This window comes from Simochromis diagramma, unplaced genomic scaffold (assembly GCF_900408965.1).
Source record: "Simochromis diagramma unplaced genomic scaffold, fSimDia1.1 OVJJ01000753.1, whole genome shotgun sequence".
NCBI classification, from domain to species: Eukaryota; Metazoa; Chordata; class Actinopteri; order Cichliformes; family Cichlidae; genus Simochromis; species Simochromis diagramma.
Window position 1 is genome coordinate 19,381,409 of NW_024387523.1, and position 7,731 is coordinate 19,389,139.

Sequence of the window (7,731 nt, forward strand, 5' to 3'; positions counted from 1 at the left end):
AAACATCTGAAGATCTCCTGTTAACAAGAAGAAGAACTCCCTTAAAAATAACCTATGGCAGACAGTCATCTACAATAATTAGTGAGAAATGGACTGATTCTTATATAGCACCTTTCTACTCTCCCAGAGTACTCAAAGCGCTCTATATATTTTCTGCTATACATTCCTGACACTGTACCAGAACCTGAAGAAACAGGTGAGTCTTTTTTTTTGTGTCAAAAAATGTTTCTTATTGCAGGAGGACCCTCATATTTTAGACATATTTTAGTTGGCTATACATTGCTTGAAAATTTATATATAAAGGATTGATTAAGCTTCTTGATGCATAATCATTGCTATTTAGCAGACAATCACACACACACACACAGGCCGATGGATGCATCAGAGAGCAACTGTGGATTAGTATTTTCGCCAAGGATATTTGGTATGCATACTAGGGGGAGCCAGGGATCGAACCACCAACATTCCAATCAGTAGCTGACCTACTCTACCACCTGAGCTACAGTCACCCTGGAAGGGTGAAAGGAAAGAAAAAAGAGAAAGTAAATGGCAAGCAGTTGCTGTATAGCAATGCATGGGATATAAAAGAAGGTGAATGGAGGAAAGGTGTTCACTTTAAATACTGGTTTAGCTAAACCAAATGACACACACGGGGGAAAACAAAATAGCTGCCATATAACCAACTAATACAAAACAATTAAACAAACTTGAAACATCCCCCAGGTAATGAAGCATGTAGTTTCATCCAATTAGGCTGTCAATGGTACTTCAGCTCTCCCAACCCTTTGCTAGACAGGAAAGAGAAGCCAAACCTCAGGTAGCTCAAACAAAGAAAGATGTATTAATATAACATAAAACAGAACTTTGACCTTGCAGTGTTAATCTGTGCACGCCATATAAACATTGGAAGGTGTAATAAAAAAAAATCTAATAAAGAGACAATATTTGACAATATTTAAAGCAGTGACTGCAAAGTAAAGTAAAGTGAATCAAATGGTGGGAAGGTGTGGCGCTTACCATGTGTGGCTTGCCATCACAATGAGAATGATGTCAGACAAACAACCTTTGATGATACATATTTTACATTTGATTTTTTTTAAATCCCCAAATTCAGAATGCTGTTTAGCTGTTTTCTTGTGACAGTACAAACTTGTTCATAGAAACGTCACATTACCATGCACCAACTGTGTGTAATGGTATAATAAAAGTAGAAATAGCATAATAGTACTAGAAAAGTGCAAAAAAATAACAACAAACTTTTGAGGACTTTCTTTTTCTACAAACCTGTGTTGCTTGTCTACAAACAGTTCTCTAACCCTCATGGCAATTTTTCTTTCTGATATCCTTCATATGCTGGGATATTCTATTAACATTTTCTTCAAAACCAATTTTATTCTGACCAGATGAAATGGAGGCAGGATATAATTCAGTTCATTTAAAATTAACAATGAGAGAAATTGCAAGGAAATAAGTCTTTATCTAGATGGCTAAAAAATGGCCTATATTGTAACCTAATACATGACTGTAGAGCCGAATCTACACCTGTTTGGTAAAAGTCCCAGCAGAAAATAGATACAAATCCAATTCCATGAATGTCGCTGTAATTTTTTTTTTCTTCTGCAATTTCCGTAGAATTATATTTCCTTCACAGCAGAAAATAAAACATATTTTTGAACTGGGAAAATGTACCACTTTAAGAAATAAGATTAGTTTTAATTTGGCAGCAACATGTCTCAGACAAGAAAGGAAGGAAGATTCCTCCCCCAAAAGTTCCTGCTCCCAGGCCAAACAGATCAAACCTGTGACTCAGGCTTAGCTGCCACACTACTACAGTACATACTAACATTCCTGATACTGTACCAGAACCTGAAGAAACAGGTGAGTCTTTTTTTTGGTCAAAAAATGTTTCTTATTGCAGGAGGACCCTCATATTTTAGACATATTTTAGTTGGCTATACCTTGCTTGAAAATTTATATATAAAGGATTGGTTAAGCTTCATGATGCATAATCAATCATCAAGGTAAGTAAATCCCCAAAAATTGATTCTGTTCAAAAATAATCCTTTTCCTATCAGACCCCGCCCGCAACAGCATAGCTACCCCACACCTTGCAGTTCTGCCCACCAAACAGCAACAGGCAGCAGTGACAAACTCAAGCATCAGAAGAAGAAGCTCTTGTTCCTTCGAGCCATCAGCCTCTCAAAATCCATCCATCACTCCACACAGTTGCTTCCAACCACCATATCATGCATTCTTTGAAGGGTTATTTCAGTTCCATTCTCAGCTGCTCTTCCATTACAGTCCTCTGCACCTGGCACCAGTTTGTCTCACTTCAGCTCCTCTTCTACACGATACTTAAGCTAACATTCTTACAACTGCATATCCAGCTATACATTCATCTAACTTAGAATCTTTTCCTCCTCACATCAGCTTCAAGCTGCATGTGGCAAAGTTTTATAGCTTAGGCCCCTTCTTTCCAATCAAATACTGCTCAGTTTTTGCTGGCTACATCAATTCCTCCTTCCAACCCAACGGATAAAAACCTCCCCCAGTATGCGCTCATCTTTGTTTTGCATTGCTGGTAAATGGATAGAGCTCATTCTTCCACCACTTAACCAGCCCGCACCACTCAGAGTGATTGACAGCCACGTGGGTCTTATCATATTCCATGGTTCGGTCTCATGTCAGGCTAATGAGCTCACTCTTCTGGAGTTAGGCATTTTACTGTATGGAGATCTCTTTTACACTGCTTTTCCCTCCTGAAGACACGAACGTGACAACTACATGACTATCATATTTGATCTTCCTCAGTGATTCGGTGGGAATGACTTTTACAAGTAGCACATCCAGTTGACTGGTGAAGCTGAAGCCTGTGTTAGGTTCTATCCGACAACCATAAGCTACTATATTTAATCCATCTTCTTGATGATTACCTGGTCATATCTGCTCCCGTGTCACCTCCGGCTCGTGGGTTATCCAACCTTAAATCAGTGTTCTCTCGGGTTAACCTTCGACATCATGAGGCCTTGGATGGTTGAGGTGCAAATAAAGGAGCTGCTAACATCAGAGTTCCAGACAGAGAAGCAGCTGCTGACCAACCAACTAGACACAGTAGTAGCTGACAAGGAGCAGACGACTGCAGAAAAAAGAAGCAGGAGAAAATACAGATGCAATTCTTACCAGGGAACGATGGAACAACCGGAGTTGATGTATAAGATCTTCAACGTAGTCTCAACAGTAATAGAAGCATTAAGAACTGTAAGCATCCGATTGGGAATGGCTTCATTTTTCAGCATAACAATGATCCTAAAAATACAAACACTGCCCATGCAGACAGTGTACAGAATGGACACAATGGAACACTATCAGTCATGGATTGGCCTCCCAAGAAGCTGGACCTCTAAAATGATTAAAGATATCAACAATACTATAACATAAATAATCATATCAGTAACTGGGATATAGAAAGATAGAGGTTTAGCTCAGTACTTTCACTATGGTTTTGTAAGCGACAGATTGCAGCCATTGCATGTTCCTGTATATCTATCTGCCATCAGCTGGAGTAGCCAAGTTTGTTTTCTACAAATCACATTTGTTCAGTCACTCATTTCTAGAAAATAAAGGAACTTTAAAGTTCATCTGTGAAATTTTACATCCTAGATGCACTTTCTTTAAGTGCAGAAAAACTAATATCTGAGCATGTAATTTCTGAGGACAGCTTGCTGATTTTTTTTAATACTGCAAATGTGGAAATCGTTTAACATAGTAGGCAAGCTTGGAAAACAAACTAGCAATTATCTGTGGAAAGTTTGATGTTGGTGGGATTTTTTTTCCCTCTAAGGGGACAACACATGAAAGAGTGTGTGAATGTGTGTGTGAATGGGTGGATGATTGTGTATAGTGTAAAGCGCTTTGGGGTCCTTAGGACCAAGTAAAGCGCCATACAAATACAGGCCAATTACCATTTTACCATTTATCTCACCCCCAGTGGATCGTGTTAGAGCTGCAGCTTAGTGTCCCAGCTCAGCTTTTTTTCCTTTTCAGCTGGTCATTTGTGATGCATATAGAGAAGAAATTTCACTTTAGCAAAAGAATATTTGCTCAGACATATGTCTGGCTGCCCTTGCTTTGTAGGATTTGTGAGCATGTGAAAAAACACGCATTCAAGTGCCTCGAATATCCAAAAAAACTTAATATTGAGAAGTTACATCGGTGCTACAATTTTAGGCGTGCAATCACAATGTTGGCAAGCCACAGTAAATGTGCTTTTTTTTCAATCATCCATCCATCCATTCATGTTTTACCACTATTCTGTGACTGGGTTGCAGGAAGCCTTAGCAGAGAAGCCTGGGTTTCCCTTTCCCCAGCCACCTACTCCAGCACACATAGAACATAGACGCATTCCTGGGCCAGGCAATAATCTCTCCAGCAGATATTCTAGTCAAATGTCTAACCATGTCAATTGGCTACTTTTCATGTAGAGAAGTAGTGGCTCTACTCTGAGATCCTCCCAAGTAACTGAAATCATTCAATTCAATTCAATTCAATTCAATTTTATTTATATAGCGCCAAATCATAACAACAGTCACCTCAAGACACTTTATATTGTAAGGTAGACCTTACAATAATACATACAGAGAAAAACAACAACAACAATCATTTGACCCCCTATGAGCAAGCACTTTGGCGACAGTAGGAAGGAAAAACTCCCTTTTAACAGGAAGAAACCTTCAGCAGAACCAGGCTCACACTGAAAAAAAGGGACTGGCCATCTCTTGGATTTATGTAAGCATCTTGCATGTATTTAACACAATTACCTCATGTTTTAAAGATAAATGTAACTATATAGTGTAAAAACTACATGATATGCAGAAAGGGTGTATTAAATTGTTCATATCATGTTCAGGTGAAGTAAGTCAATAAGATAGCAACATTAAATCTCGTGAAACCACGCGTGATTTCATCTCGCGGGCTTTGGATCGTGGTTCAAAAAAGGCATCCATCTCAGTCAAGTCGAGCAGCCAACTCTATGTTTTTGGTATGTCTTGATTTTTTGTATTAATATTTACCATATTTCAGCCAAATGTAGTTAAACGTCTAGAGTGTCGCCATGTAACATGCTAAAAAAGAGCCATTAGCTTATTTGCTGTTTTATCTGTTGTCAAAGAATTGGCGCTTTTTCATTTGAATTTGTCTTTGGCACAAGAGCCGTAATATCACATTAAACCTAATTACGAGGCACTCATAACATAATTTGGTTTTCTGTGTGAATAGATTTGCCAACTGACTCTTCAGTTACATTGTGTATTTACTGCACCGTGGTGTTAGTGAGATTTTGGACATTGAACAGCTTTAGCTAATATCATTAACGGCATTATGCTAGCTTACATCCCTACCCCTCCTGCCCTCACCTGCTGTCCTTTTCTTTTTGTTTTTTTTGCTGCACATTGAGAGACCACATCTATTCTGCATTTCACTAGGAGTCAGCTGATGGATTGTGGGTTCAAGGTGTTATGGTAAGAAAGTATATTCTATTTTCGCTTAAGGTTTCTGTAACTTAATTATAATAGGTTTTGTATAATTATTAGGTGCATGCATACACAAATAGACCACGCCATAGGTTTAACTTATACCTGTATGTATTGTCAGAAAGGTGATTACTGGACTCACATTAATGCACACTTGAACTAAAATGAGGTTGTAACTTGTGGGTTCTTGGGTTGCAAATCAGAAACAAACATCTTTGGATTTTTTTTAATCCCATAAGATCTGGAAACACAGTTTTTATTCAACAAAACATTACTGATTAACCAAGCACAGTGCCTGCTGTTATTTCAAAATTTCAAAATGTTATTTCAGATAAAATGCAGCATTCCAGTGCATCCCAACCATGCCTTTACAGTCAAGGTTTCTGACGGAGCTGAGTTTCTCTCTGACAGTCTGCTGAAAGTGTTTGCAAAGTGATCGGGGGAACAGGGCACAAAGCTAAAGGATGTAGCTGCCATGATGACAGTAAGAACTTTAAAATTCTTTAACTACAAAGTGTATATGTATTGCATTAGGTCAGTAAAAGATTTTTATGCTGCATCCATTGAAACAGTCAACTATTACCTGTGAGTACTGATTCCACTGAAAGGATGCCATTCTTTTTTGTCATGCATTTATTGGCCCACTGAGAAAAAATTATCTTTTTTTAAAAATATATGTTCTGGAAACTATATATCCATAAAGTTGATGTCAAACAGGAATTTTTGATATTGTTTTGTAGATGCTGGTGTTGCATGTTGACTGGTTTAAAAAGTCAAGTTTTTGTCTGGGATCATTTTCTTCTGTGCTACTGAAAAGTTCACAAATCTCTGTTTTCTTTGTTATAATACTTTAGGATGACATTAATGCTCAAAGGGAGTCTCATCAAAGTGCTCCGCATCTGTGTGAAAGACAATTGCAACATCTTGGTGCAGTTCATGGTGAGTGTTTTATGAGTAGATTGTGGCTTTGCAACATTTAAAAATGCATTTAGTTATCCACTTGATCCTCATTGGACTGGTTAGGACCAGTAGTCCTCTTTAATAATTTGAAGTTCACATGAGGCCTAGTAGTGAACTCGGCCGCCGGCCCTTGAGGCCCCACCCCTACCTCTGTATTAGTGGTCACATCAGTGTGAAAAAACTTTAAATTTGTCATTCTAGTGAACAAAGAAAAATCCCCCCAATATTTACATTAGCTTTTGTTTGGAAAAAAAAAAAAAAAAGACCAACTGACCAACAGCTAACCAAATTGTGGGGCTGAAAGTCTAAATTCTAACATCTTCTGAGTGACATAACCTGGATTTCTGATAGGCCGGTGTCTTTCTAACAAAAACTAATGTAAAGCATTTGAAATTATTATGTTTTTCACTCTCTCTTAGAAACTCTGTTAGACCATGAATGGCAGCATGGCAGGCCACTCTTTGGCTATAGCTATTTACTATGGTTTAAATTACTCTAACATTAGAACTGGTAGATTCAAAAGAGATGAGTTTAAAAGGGAATCTTAAAAAAATGTTTTGTGTTTAACCAGGACTTGACTGAGGCCACTGCACAGATTGAGAAAACCACAATGAACATCTGTCTCCAGAGATGCGCCAGGCAATGACTTTTCTGATGTTGGCATCATCATCGAGGGTATAGTAGTTCTTCAAGATCTGGATAACGTGACCTTTGCAGTAGCCATGCTGTTTGGACCTTTTTTATTCCTTCAATATGAGTTACCCATCACAGCTCTGCTACACTTTTGAGGTGATTCAATGGGTGGTAATGGAGTTGGATGCAACTCAGCTCTCAAGAAAAGCTCACAACTAAGACAAAACTGCTCCTGCAAGGAAAGCTCACTGTTATGCATGCAAGGTGATCAGCTCTAGGTGAGAGGACATTTAAATCTCACACTTGTTCTGCTGCATTTTTGAAGCTCAATTCCAGGAACAGATCGCAGGGTTCATTTTTATATACTCTGCAACTGCCATGAGGACAAGCTGTTTTTGTTGTTGTTGTTTGTTTTTCCTTTTGCTCTGTACAAGTTCTCTGTTTGTCTGTTTGGCAGCATTTTTCAATTTATGTTTGTATTTTTTCTTTCTTTTACTAGTGAAGAGATGTAGCGTGAACAGTTATACAGTCTAAATATCCCATATGGGTCGTGTGAAATGGTATTTTCAGTTTCATTCAGTTGAAGTAAAGAACGTTGAATATTTCTAAG

The 7,731-nt window shown here is 38.2% G+C and overlaps 1 long non-coding RNA gene across 1 annotated transcript; it reads left to right on the forward strand.

Annotated features, from left to right (window-relative positions):
- Window positions 1-5,428: 5,428 nt before the first annotated feature.
- Window positions 5,429-6,461, forward strand: LOC120727209. The gene is made up of 3 exons (XR_005694458.1): window positions 5,429-5,516; window positions 5,860-6,012; window positions 6,383-6,461. It is a non-coding gene; the product is annotated as an uncharacterized LOC120727209 (long non-coding RNA).
- The last annotated feature ends 1,270 nt before the right edge of the window (window positions 6,462-7,731 follow it).